The sequence below is a fragment of the Stigmatopora argus genome, chromosome 21 (assembly GCF_051989625.1).
Source record: "Stigmatopora argus isolate UIUO_Sarg chromosome 21, RoL_Sarg_1.0, whole genome shotgun sequence".
In the NCBI taxonomy this organism is placed as follows: domain Eukaryota; kingdom Metazoa; phylum Chordata; class Actinopteri; order Syngnathiformes; family Syngnathidae; genus Stigmatopora; species Stigmatopora argus.
This window is the reverse complement of record NC_135407.1, coordinates 6,000,298-6,014,607: the sequence shown is the minus strand read 5'-3', so window position 1 is coordinate 6,014,607 and position 14,310 is coordinate 6,000,298. Positions and strand designations below refer to the sequence as shown.

Genomic DNA, 14,310 nt, shown 5'->3' with positions numbered 1-14,310 from the left:
TATATATATATATATATATATATATATATATATATATATATATATATATAATATATATATATGCTAGCAAATTGTGTATATTAGGAGTGCTAAATGTGGAGTGAACTAATGTCACCTTTGCTTACTCTTGACATGCAAAATAATTTATATTCTTTGTACTATAGAACACTGATTTCAATGTGAGAGTATATAAATAAAGCAGTATAAAAATTGTGTTTCATTCATTTAGGAATACAGAATGTGAATTATATATATATATATATATATATGAGATTTACATTGATTTTACTGTACATGATGGGAATAAGAACCAGATAAGAGTCTAATGCTCGATTGACAGTCCAATTTTGGTGACAACGGTTCAAATTCATGTCAATTGTTTCTTTACGTGGAAATTGATGTGCTTTTAACAGCATGTTTTTTTTGGGGGGGCGAGTGCAAAAATGAGCTGGGCATTTATCAGTGGCTGAGCATCCGTGGTTAAAGACCATCCATCTCTCTGCCTTTCCAGCGCCAAGGCTGACGCTCAAGGTGTTTGTATGACTTAATGTTCTCCTCTGTAGGATTTTCCAACAGTGTGCCCAGTGCTTTCTGTTTATGTGTGTGTGTGTGTGTGTGTGTGTGTGTGTGTGTGTGTGTGTGTGTGTGTGTGTGTGTGTGTGTGTGTGTTTGTGTTTGTGCTAGGTGATGCAAATATTTCTTTTTGTTCACTTGGCTGACTTTCAAAGACCCATTCCATTTGAATTTGGCAAGAAAGGCAGAAAAAAAATGTGGGGAGGAGAGAGGAGACTCTGGCAAGGTTAAGGAGTTGTTTGCCAGGTATTTATTTGCTAGACTTCAGATTATTTAAGGAATACTTCTCGCTCAGATTTGAATGGACGTGTGAAGATTTTCACCAGGACATAATCATGCTCAGTTGCACCTTGAGTGATCACGCACTTAAAGGACTAACATCTCAAATCAATCAATTTTGTTTTGCAGTTTAGCTAGATACTTCCTTTCTGATGCATTATTTCAAATAACGTCTACTATGATTTTATGTCTGAAGCAAATGTGGATTTTCCTCATCTTTTGGACATATTTTAAAAGTCATTTCCTTTGAAATGATCCATTGTTGAAGTGTAAAGTACGTTTTCTTTTCACGTCATTTTAAAAAGTGATAACTTTTTCTCCCCTTGCAAAGCACGTCAAGCACAAAAGACAAGCGTACGCTCGCCGCTTACCGTCGTCTCTTGGCGATGACCTGAGATTAACGCACTCGCCGTTCTGCGGACGTGGCAAGTGGATGCTCACTGTTACGGGCCGCTCTTCCTTTCCCACTAAAGGTCGGCTGTCAGACGTATCGAGCAGCGCTAAAGGTGAAAGAAATGAAAAATATGTTAAACGATGAACTGCGGGCTGACGCCTTTCAGTTAATCCCGTGACACGGCGCCCACGAGTGGGAGTGGAAATAGCATGTTGCGTGTATTTTATAGTTTGTTTCCCCCCGCCATCCTCCATTCCTACCAAATTAGTTCATATATTCTCCCTGTCAAAAAGTCAATACATTCCACGTCCTCCCTCCGCCACACTTCAGTTATGAGTCAATATTTTTCTCGGCGGTTCAGGGGATCAAAGCTGCAATCCCGCTTTTCTAACCTTTAGATCCTGCTTGGCCTTTTCCGAGAAGGATGACAGAAGCGGGGTTGTCTTGAATATGAGGAGGGGAGCGGGGGGATTTACGCTGGGCTTTAATAGTATTATTTCATCTTTTTACGACAGAAGGGTTTCAAGGAGGACCATTCTATTCTTTTGCGGAGTTAATGGTGTCTCGCAGGACCCTTTACTCGAAACTTTCTTGTGTCTTAGTTATGCACTGGTGTTAAATTAGAACACCTAGTAGAAAACATCCAGAGTCGTTGGTTACTTTTAATTCGCGCACAGATCAACAACGGTTGAAATGATGCATTAAAAATCACTTTTGTAACAGTTCGTGAGCAAAGGGCGAATGAACGGAAAACGGTAGTCGAGACTCGTTGACTTTATCGTGTGATGAGTACAAAATTGAAAGTGGGTCAGAAGATGTTTCCAAGAACATGGTTCATGGTAAATTTCAAAACAAAGACAGAATCAGCATAACTCGTCACAAGTGAGACATCCCGACATAGAACATAACTTCCTACTTCTTCTCTTCCGCGTTATGCTCCAGTTTAGCACATTTATGTAATGAGATTTAAAACGAACTATGTGTAAATATTCATCAAAATGGAGCCTATCCGGGAATCCCTCCGGAAATTGCAGGTAGAAACACACGTTTGTTTCCAAAGAAGAATTACAAGTTCATCCTTCTCGCGACAGCCAAGGTATGCCCTAGTGATTTTTGAAATGAAATATGTCACTTTGCCAAGCGACTGGGCTTCTTGACCTTTAGCAACTCCCTTGCTTCTCCCACAAACACGTGTACTCTTATTCAGTGTTCAGATACATTTAAGTAGAGGTCTTTCATACAGGCAGGCAGCCTGATAAACTGTGTAATAGTCTTTGTTTGTCTCCCGGCTCAAGCAACAAATGGCTCCTTGCTCTTCATATTCCAATATTCCAACGCTGACGTTGGCGTAGCAGTGTGTTTTAATTGGAATAAATGTCCAGATGTCTCCGTGGCCTGGGTTTACTTGCCCTACTCACACATCAATAAGACTTGGGAGAGACCACCCTTTTTATTCTATTTCCAGATTTATGAGACCAAATTGGAAATGGCTAACTTTGGACCAAAATACTCATTGATTAATTCGTGATAGAATTTTTAACATGTTTTTAAACGTCAAAACTGCAACTGCGACTCGTATTTGCGCACGTCCCTACGGCTTGAGGAAATAATTAAATTGTATTTATTTTTTAATCACTGCTTATTCTTCTGTAAATTAAAATGTCTTTATAAAATGAGTGACAGTGAAAGCCCCCATACATACTACAATTGTCTGCTCCGCCTACAGCACAATTCAACCCCTGTTGACTTTTTTTTATAATTTAAGACACACTCGTTATCCATCTCCATATCAACGTTGGTTTTCTCCCATTGGCTGTCACTTTTATAGTTGCTCAGATAAGAGGAGCAGGTATTAATATACTGACATTCAGTTGGTGGTGTACGTTCGAGATGCTTATCAGAAAGCGTAAACACACTAAAGTGGGTGCTTTATCTTTATTTGCCGAGACCGAGCTAATTATATTTTAAAATAAGGCTTTTGATGAATGGCTGGGCCACGACTGTCATGTGTAAGTAATCACCGGTGTTGGCACCATGGGAGTGTGGAGGGCACGGAGGCAGTCGTACGCCAACCCTCATATTCGCGCGCCTCTTGTTTGACATGATGTGATGCATTCACCGACGGCCTTTGAGGCAGGACGCAAGTAGCGGGCTAGCTGCTGCACGGGTGAGGTTAATCTGTTTACAAGAACCTTTGAGAGCTCGTGATTGAGTGCCCCGGTTGCCAAGGATGCGCCAGTTTCAGGACGTCTGTCGGGCATACGCTGGCAGAAATATCATGGCTGTAATGGATTCAAACGATACTATTGTGAAACTATTTTGACAGATTGTATATTTTGAAAGGTCCAAGTGGATCACTGCACTCAGCTGTGGTGAAGATTTGTCGAATTTCTACCCATTGCTCAAGGGCCACGCGACAGTGTTCTTTGAGGCAACTGGCATCTTTTGAAATAACAGCTCTTGGCGACATTCCGTTTTTTTCTGACCTTGTATTGCTTAGCCAAGTCCATGACCAGCAGAGCTATACAAGCATGGCGACATTGATCTCGGATGCCGGCAATTCCGTCCGGGAACAGACATGACCTGCTTTCCCATCGAGATGACACAAAATTGCAAAGCTGAAAAGAACATTGGGGAATCACCTGGCATTGCGTATACACAGAACACAACAAAGGACGGTGGGTAGGAGTCACCAAGAACACTTCCAGGAACGGAACACCTTGTCAGAACAGATAACCAAACCACTCTGGGCGTCTTTTGTCTGGGACCACCATGAATCATTCTCTCTTTGATTTCTCCTCAGAAAATGAAAGGTACAAACAGAGCGTTCACAGCAACGACAACAAATACAGTTTTTGGGGGATGCCAGTGTAACCGTTAACCATCCTTTGACCTCTTTGTACAGACAAAGGCTGCACAGCTGCATCAGCAGAGGGAGCTCTAGAACCCAAACCGGATAGATTAACGGTCCACAACATGCAAAGGAGGCCACAGGCTCCGCCCTGGCTCGTGTTCGGTCGAATGTCCACTGACAGCTCCATCTGTTTGGAGCGCTGTGGGCAGGTGGGAGCAGGTAAGCGAGGAGAAAGATGAGTGGATGTGATTGATCAGGCGTGTCCTTTCTGGGCGGGTCCATCTAACATGAATTATACCTTCGTGAATGGACTAACTTAAATCACCTTTGCTGTCATCCGCCCATTCTTTGTCTAAGGACTGTGGTATTCTGGGTCAAGGAAAACTGAAAAGTTAGGTCAAAAGTAGGCTGGTTGGGTAGGCTAAGGCACCATCGAAAAGTTTTTGGTGCAATAAATCAGGCACATATTGCAGGGCAGGAATCATTCCACAGTCTGCGCCGTTGTGAGACCAGCAAATTGTCGGTTAAAAGCGGCAAAGAATGCCATTTTTGTAACTATAAAGTTACATGGCATTAGTTGGACTTCAATTAGCAAGCTTTACTGTTCATTTTTGAGCCCATTGTACACTTAACTAACCCGTCTTGCTTGCTTTCACTCTTGATGCCAAGCAAAACCAAATTGCCTCGCTTTAAATTCCCCATCGGTGCCAGTCCACGAAATTACATTTTCATTCTCTTGTGGACTCCCACTTTCCAACAGTACAACTCTACTTGAATGTCAACTGGTATATGCGGATAGATTAAAAATCCCGCACTTTAGCTGAGAAATAACAGGTTTGTTATCAGAGGCTCAACATTTACAGGAAAGAATAAATTTGCCATCAGTGTGTACTTAGAACAACTTGTCAGCTTATTCTACTCACAGAGATTATCTTGGTCTTCAGATGGTAGCGTTTGGGCGCAGGTTGTGAAAGCTCCTCTGGCATCTGGCATGGACGCCGGTGTACAAACACACCTAAAGCTGCACCGAGTGTGTTGGATTCCTGCAGTGCGCTGGAAAGTGTACCAGCGGCCAACTGTGATTCTTTGCAGAATCTGATGCCAGTATTCATCGCCTACCTCGCTACTTCATTTTGTACACAGCTGCATCTCGATAAAACCCAAGTCATTGCAGCTCAGATCTCCCCCAAATATTTGAGTCAAGCAAATCTTCCATACAGCCTTGTCGTTTTTTTTTTAAGTTGGCGCCAACCTGGGTTTGTTCTATCTCCCGATATAGGAGTGCAGGATGATTCTTATTTACTTGGGCCGGTCAAGAATTCAAAGCTGAAGGAGTGGAAGCAAATCCTGAGGCTCGATACGTGAACATTGGATTGTGTGGTTCAAACATAGCAGGGATACAACATCTAGGTGGACAGCAGCTAAGTCTTGTGGGCCAGCGGGCCAGGCCAGTAGAGGCGTACCTGTGCCAGCTCTAGGACAGAGGGCTTGTCTTCCGGAGATTAATGACCGGCGGGTGCTGCTGTGTGAGTAGGCCACTTCTTGCCTGTGAAATACACCTCATCAGCCGGAATAGAGCTCTGATTTATTCCTTCTCCCATACTTGCCCTCTGTGTCACCAGAGCTTTGTCTGTCTTGTTTAGTGTGTTAGTGTGTGCGTGGGGATGTGCGTGTACTCTCCGCATCCTCCACTTACACAAACAAAACACGTATGGGTTCAAAACAAAAACGGTGGCTTCAACTGACGCCATTTCTTGAAGAAACCACATGGTTCGTTAGTCTCAGGCAAAGTCCAGTAGAACAAGACCCCCTCAATTCTCCTTTAGAAGTCACCTCACCCCCAACTTATCCTCTGTAACGGCTTAGCGGCCATATCAATCGACTAGCGCCGGCCGAGATGGATGGCGTAGCTTGTCGGCTTTTTGTCGGCTGTTTGTCTTAGTTATAAATGAACAATGAGAAGCGCTAATGACCTTGAGGGTGGACAGGACATTTGGGCACACGCTTCGTTCAGATCGGGAATGGCGTAATGTTTCCCATACGAGGGCCACCGCCGTGGCGTACGGCTACAACCCGATGCACGCTTCTCTGTGCTATATGCATCTGACCTCCACTCATGGCTGGCCTCTGCTGTCGGGGATAAATCACAGAGATGCACGGCAGGCTAACCCTGCTGAGGAGATTCATTGGGCTGCCTTGGCGACCTTCCGTTCGGTACACAGCCGTGCCTAGTTGGACTGACATGTCCATTCGTTCCAAAGCGCCAGGATGCTTTTACTTTCGGCCAGCTTACATGCCTCCGTGCAGCGTGCAATAAATGTTTTGGCATGCTCATTCTTTGCAGTCGCTAAACTCGGCTTTCCAACGCAAGTTACATCTGAAAACTATTTCGTCGACATATTGCTGTAGGTTAGAATTAGAGATGTCCCCAGGCTGAATTTTTGAAGATATACTCTGCCCATACCGATCTGACACCTGTAGTTATATAGACCAGTAAAATCATGACAAAATACTGTAACCAGTAGATGACAAGTCATATTTTCGTATTAAAGTGAGCCCTGCTGGAACCCCTCAAGAAATGTTTTCTTTATAAATATTGCACCATGCTCCGTTGTACTATGATTAGTTTCGGAAGAGAAGTAGTCCCACTCAGCGGACATTTATAGAAACGAAACCACGGTACTGAAAACACAAGCGACAACTGGATCAGGTCTGATCCCCAGCCCACATCCAATACTCCAAAAATACTCGCATCGTTAGTTACGGTACGGAATAAAAATGGCAGCAACAAAACACTACAACGAAGGAACTCATTATAAGCAATTTGGTGAATGAATATAAGAAAAAGATAGAATACGCCACATGCCAATAGAAATCCCAGCATGCGTGATCGGGAATATGTTTAACGCCTAACGATGATGTATTGCCGCGAAAGGGGATCTTGTGGATTTTCTTAGACGGTGATACAGTAAATCCACTTTACTACGCGTGTCTGTGCGTGTGAGACTAATGTGGCCGGACACTGTTCGGCTCCCAAAGTGACTCTTGCTGTAACAGATCAATCAGGCCTGGCTGAGTAGACAAGCTCCCCACGCCTCCATTGTGATACCATTATCTTCCATTTAGCCAGGAAAAGTCACATTGATTCTTTGCCATTGTGTCACTGCACATTTGCTTCTATTTAGCGACGCCTTTTCTCCATTTTGGCTAGAGGTCAAAGCTAAAAGCAGCGGCTGAAGCTCACCGCCGTTGTTTATGTGCCGGCACGTTTTAAATGTCAGGCGTTCTTTAGAGGTTGGACCTCGCCGGTATTTAGCTCCGGCCCCTGAAAGCAGCATGAGAGGGAAAAATTCACCTGCAATCCATCATCTTTAGTGCCTCATCCTGAATGACACTTTAATTATGTAGCGCAACAAATTAGATTTGAATACGTTGGAGGCCAAAGTCCCCTTTTATGAGATGTTTTTCTAACCTCAATGTAAAAGAATATTAGATATTCGAATACATTTCTCTTTCTTTTACACTTCAGTAATTTCTAAATCGTGCTTTTGACTCCAGATGAAAACAAATTAAAACAACAACCTGGCAGTTGGCTTAAGACGGAAGAACGGTGCACGTTTACAATATTTAAACATAATCGTTGCGAGAAAAAAAAAGGTTTTAGTCAACTCTTATTATCATTCCTCCGTCGGGGTTCTTTTTCTGAGCTGTGCCACTTAAGTAAAAAAAGAAGAAAAAAGACATTTGCTCTGCTGGAACCTTTCTGTTATCACTCTCAACAATTGTATCAGCATGTCTCAGCTTCCAACCCCCCATCAGCATCTTAGTAATCATTACATTTCTACCTATGGCGTGATTAAATCATCATAATAAAGTAGCAAGATACTCCATTTGGTGGTAGAGTTCTTAAAATGGCAACGCAAAGTGAACCGAAATAGCGCCCCAAAACATCCAGCTATTGTTGTGCCACCGCGGCCATCAACAATCAAATCAATGAACCTCTCGGAGTGCTTTTTATCTGAAGGCGTACAGTGGCTTTTGCGAGCTAAGATTATCGAACGGCGACAAACAATGAGGACCCGCAGTTGGCCTGAAATAGTGACGGGCACCACGCGGCGCCACGGTGGAAGACGATGACGGTCCTAATGAAAAAGGAGCGAAAGAGGCAGAAATAGATTCGAAACATCTATATTTTCCAAAATCTTGATCGGATGCGCCATAAATTGGAATATGTTGTTAGAAACAGCTGTTGGAACTCGCCAGATGTCCACGAAAGGCAAAGAAGTCGTCAACAAAATGCTTCCATTGGTTGTTAGTCTTGGAAAAGGCGCTTCTAGAATCACTACGGCAGGTAAACAAGTTGGAAGGCATTAATATTTCATTATTTCATTAGCCGCCGTCTCGCCAGGAGACTAAAGACGATTTGAAGACAAATCAGTCCTATCAATAACCCGGAATGGTCTTCCGGGGTGTCCGATTCCACGTGAATATTTAAATACATTGCTAAATCGGCAAACAATGTTGTCTGTTCAAATATGCAGGCTGGATAAATGCCGTCGATACATCTTTAAGGTAAACAGTTAACGTAATTAGAAAAGTCCACAGTGGCAACATACACCATTGTTTCATTTTGACTCATTCGACGATTGTTTTTATTCAGTACTGAACACTAATTTATTAAAGCCGTATTTTCTGGACAGTGTCACTTTTTTTTAAAAATAGTTTGGGACTAATACACAAGTGCGACTTATAGTATGTTTGTTTGTTTTTAACTCTGACCATCGACAGCCTGCCATGTTGCTTTTTTAGGCTGTAATTATTCGAAAAATTGTTATGTTAGCAGATTCCTATTTAAACTACATTTTACTCATTACTTTAACGTGTACTTGTTCTTGGTTTCTGATAAAAAATAAAAAATGTGACTTATAATAGATTAAAATATATTTTTTCTTCCTCTTCATTGTGTATTCTCTGATTTGCGTATTAAAAAACAGTGCATAAAAACAGCAAAGTGAAAGAAAAATATGCCGAACAACAACATAAATAAGCAAAAAAATAGAAAATACATGAACAGAGATATAGAAATATAATTTTTTTTTTAAATAAATTCAACAAATTTTTATATAAAAATGATTTAATGTGTGACCACTGCCCTGAAAAAGTCACCCTGGCACACTACTTTACACACACACACACACACACACACACACACACACACACACACACACACACACACACACACACACACACACACACACACACACACACACACACACACACACACACACACACACACACACACACACACACACACACACACACACACACACACACACACACACACACACACACACACACACACACACACACACACACACACACACACACACACACACACACACACACACACACACACACACACACACGAAAAGCACCTGTGTCATTCTTCAATTCAATGTCAAGGTCCCTGTTTAAAAGGCTTTGGTCTTAATCTGTCATTTCCCGAAACAAGTCTGGGAACATTACTCGGTAATCCGGAATTTATTGCACAACTGCTCGGCGTTTCTCATCTGAATTTAAATGGAGCCATCTCGCCAAAAACGCCTTCTCCGCCGCCGCCTGTTTGCGTACGCGACTTTCACGCCGACTCCCGAGAAAATTGCATCCCGTCTTGTCCTTCGTGAAAACACGCCAGAGCCAAAATGGAATCGATTCCTAAAGGAGCCGCTTTACATACGACGCGGTGCCATGAATGGACATTAATGCCGTCCAAATGAGAGGCGGGACTTGCAATTCGCTCCCTCTTGCGGTTCAAGCTTCTTCAGCCTAAAGACATATATTCATATATTCTGCAAAAGGATAAATGATGGATGACGGTCATTAGCGGGAACAAGGCGCTCTCCCGGGCGCCCATTCTTGGAAGTTCTTGGTGGAAGTAATTACGTGGCGCATTCATTTTCCCTTAGTGGTCATTGGAGAGTGGCGCGGGGTTGGTGCTAATCACTCCGCCTTCTCTAACATTAATTTGTCCACTATGCCATTGGAAAATTATTTATTTGTATTCCACCCGCTCACTACGAATGGATCGTACGTCTCACTGCGATAAACTCGTTTAAAATCACAACAGAAAGAATGATTGGACGTGTCAAGATCGCGCCGAGACGTCGTGGCGCGATCGGAGGGATTTGGACCCAGTAGCGGGGAAGCAGGAGGGGACGAGACGAACTGTGCTCATGATAGTAACTTTAATGACTCAAAACGCCTTACAAAATAACAAGGAGTTGTACATCCCAAAACGAAACAAAACCGGAGCATGGAGAACAGTACCTTTGCAGCGATGTATGCAGTATCACGCAGTACAATCCGACAATGACTACCACTTCTGCGGTGCTTAAATACACACATCAGGAAGTAATCATGAATCACTCGCAGCTGCTCGAACCTAACAGCAAGCCAGGGGGGACAAACGAGCTGCTCCTGACAGGACGGCAAAATATCGTGTTTTCCAAATGGCGACTTTTTTTAACGGCGGTCAATGCGACTGGTGGCCATCTTGCCAACTTTATTTCTTCGCATTCGCCGATATCGTTACTTATCAACGTGACAAATGCCCCTTTTAGAATGGTTAATTAAAAAAAACATTTTTTCGAGCTCATTCATTCATTATGTTTGACTTTGTCGCCAATCCTGCCGACAGATTTGCGCCCCACGGTTAAGTGCGAACGAGAGCGGAGACTCGGGAGGGTTGTTTTTTTTATTTTTTTGGTAGCACTTTGACTTTTTGGGTGGCAATGCGCTGCTGTTGACTTAATGAGGACACGACTTTGAGCACGCACTTGAGCCTGAAACACTTTTTGAGCATCAGAGGCGCACGCCGCTCGGCTGAAAAATGGCGGATTATCTCCCACCCATCGGGAGTGCTCCGGCATCTTGGGGCTTGGAGGGCAAAACAAAATGAGCAGAAACTCAAGTGCGTTTTATGAGGGTGCAGAAAGGTTTGTATGACTGCCATAATGGCGTATAAAAATGATTTACAGAAGTTTTATTGGGCCGGAGCACCTACTTTGCATTGGTAAAACTGTCAAGACACACTAACGAGCAAGATTTTTTTTTTCTTTTTTACTCAAGCGGATCACTTGTTGGATTTTTTGTAGCTTTTATGCAATTTAAGAAGCCTAAGGTGTCATAAGATGAATTAAAACAGAATCTATTTTTTGACAAACTGTTTTCTACATGCAACTTCTGGAATGGGCATTTATGGAGGACTGCACAGGAACGAAAAACTCAATCCCTCAGAGTGTGATTAAATAATAGTCATAATAATACGATAATAATAATACTTCACTTCTCCCCAAATCATGCCTGAAGCTAAAGCGAAAATGGAAGTGTAAGTTGACTTTTGGAATAGCCTCTATGCACTGTGATTTTGACACAAATTGCTTTTTAAAAATAAATGTAACAAAAGACATTATAAAAAAAGGACGAAAAGATTGCTTAATCGGATGGCCCAGTGGTTGGGAATTTCCGTTATTTCCAGTGGAGTACTGTTTTATGGACGCTACAGGAAGCCCAAGAAAGCAAGTAAAGTGGTTTTCCCTGTCAAATGGTTCCATCACCCTTGGAAGAGAGGTGGAAAAGTGCCACTTCAAGGCGTACACAAGCGACTGTGATAAGTGACAATAAGTACAGGAGACGGAATCTGCGTCAGTGCCGTCTTCCAAAGTGCATACTCCAGAGCTTTGAAAACTTTGGGGGGGTTTATTTACAGAGAACTGCCAGTAGCTCCCCAGGAGTACTTTTCCACCAATGGCGTACTTGGACGAGACACACTAAAGGCTTTTGGAGAGGACTTGGACCACATCCCAGGTCTATCAACATGCATACATTAGCAAAAGAAAGAAAGACACTCGGATGCGTTGGGGCTATTTTGTAAGGTGCGCCGGGATCAAACAATGTCTCGGTCCCCACGAGTCACAGGTTGGCCCATCCCCGAGGTGTACAGATTCCATCGCAGCACGAGAAAGACCCAACGGGTCAAGCCAGGGTAATAAATACATAATATTAATCCACCTGGCTGTCATCTTTGACGAAGACAGGTGATTGCTTCTTTTCCTTTTTAATCCTAAAAATAATAACAATCCCTCCATGTGTGCTGCTCACACCAGAAGGAATAATTACCCGGTCGCCATGGTAACACTGCCCCCTCTCTCTCTTCCTGCCTGAGAGGTGTGCCACTCTCCACATTGGGGGTGGGGGGGCAAACCCTTTAATGTCCAGAGCCCTGGGATTGTGCATATCACCTCAATAGGACAGACACACACACATACACACACATACACACACACACACACACACACACATGAGGCACTTAATGAATTGTGTTCAAGCACTGGCCAGCTTTTCCCAGAGGGTCAGTGTGTGCCTGCAAAGACACATTAATCATTCTGAGGGAGTGTGTGGAAGCAAACGATGGCATCTCGCATGTGTGTGTGTGTGTGTGTGCGTGCGCTAGCTTGTCTTCTTTCGCGTTCTATTGGAGCACGTGTTCCGATGTGTCTGCCCTTAGGCTTCGACGCACTCTACCGAGCTCATCATCCTTTACCACATTGCTTTTTACTCTCCTCGCCGGCTCAAAACTCAAATATGAAGAGTTCCCGGTGTCCGTTTCATGACGGTTAGGGATGTTCGCGTTCATGGTAGAGGTCGATTTTCAGGTGGATTTACCGCAGGGTTGCCCTGAGAAATTAGTTAGGTTGCAAGGTACTCGGACGTTTGGTCGCCGGACATTTGGTCGGCGGACGTTTGGTCGCCGGACGTTTGACAACATGACAGAGAGTTTACTGTTGAAACCAGCTCTCAAAATTATATTCATGAGAGAGAGTTTAATATCTAAATATCTACTGTTGAAACCAGCTCTCAAAATTATATTCACCCGGGCGACCAAACGTCCGGCGACCAAACGTCCGGGCGACCAAACGTCCGGCGACCAAACGTCCGGCGACCAAACATCCGGCGACCAAACGTCCGGTCACGAGGTTGCAAATGCTCGCTTTTGTAATGTATTCGTACCATTTTGATCCCGATAAGGGTCTTTACAACTCTTAGTCCTCCAAGTTTAAACGGATTGGATGTCTAATTTAGGTCAGGGGCAGCCAATGAATGAAATAAGCAGCAGTGCATCATCACAAGTTTTGCCATGTGAACTTGCATCTTGATGTTGTTATTCATCAGTAAAACGCTCAGATGAAGTCGACACATCAAACGCGGCTTCTTCTCGGCATGCCCTACTTATCATGAAAGGTCCGTTTCATGAGGAAGTTGTTTGACTCCTAATATGGATGGCAAAAGCGAAGCATCCATCGCGGCGGATGCGAGCTTTGTTTACGTTATCTGCCGGCCGTGACGAGGCCACGGTGGGAACGGATGCCCGCTAACTTCATTCCCTTTCAAGTCAATTAAAGAATGTCTATTCATCATTTTTTATTAGCTCTAATGAAATATTTAATTCCGCCAAGACTGAGATGAGATTAATTAAAACGGGGACTTGTAAGAAGAAATGCTCCTTTTAATTTGGTGCCCTATTCACTCTTTTTTTTCTCTCCTCTAGAAAGCAAATCTTTTACAAGCCCAGACTAATTTTCTACTTCTTTTAGTATTTCAGATTTATCGATGCGGCTTCTTTGAGGAAATCATGGCGGGTCTATGAAAAGCATCCCTTATGTACTTTATTTAAAAGAGTTGAAATTTCTCCCCCAAATAATTCAATAATCCCATTGTTAAACTTTTTCATCTCTGAAGTAGCTTATGATACTAAGCAGCCTTGAAATACTCATTTAAGTTGAAGACAAGTAAAGTATCTATTAGAATATTGATATACAATAATGCTGTTGGAGTAGCTTCAAAGTTCCGCAAAAGCCAGTCAATTTATTGTGATTACATGAATGAGGATGTAAGCGCTATTAACAGCTACAATATGCTTTTAATATCGTTATAACAATAAAATACTGTGCGCTGCTGGGTAGTGTGCAATGTATGGATCATTTATAGTTAAGACCTCTCACTGCTTTAAATTTAAAAAACATTTGGGCTGTGCCAAGAGTCTTGATGCCTCGTCTGAAAGTTTATTTTAAGTTTTATATTTTGAAATTTTGCTCCCTGACATGGCAGCAAACCTTTTAAACTACGGACAATGTCTGCTCTGGCTCTATCT

General features: G+C 43.0%; 1 long non-coding RNA gene across 1 annotated transcript in view; it reads right to left on the bottom strand.

Annotated features, from left to right (window-relative positions):
- The window catches only part of LOC144067225 (uncharacterized), a 74,818-nt gene that overhangs the window by 27,107 nt on the left and 33,401 nt on the right, over positions 1-14,310 (bottom strand). Inside the window, exon 5 of the long non-coding RNA XR_013297870.1 lies at positions 1,224-1,352. This is a non-coding gene — a long non-coding RNA (uncharacterized LOC144067225). The remainder of the gene's footprint in view (positions 1-1,223; positions 1,353-14,310) is intronic.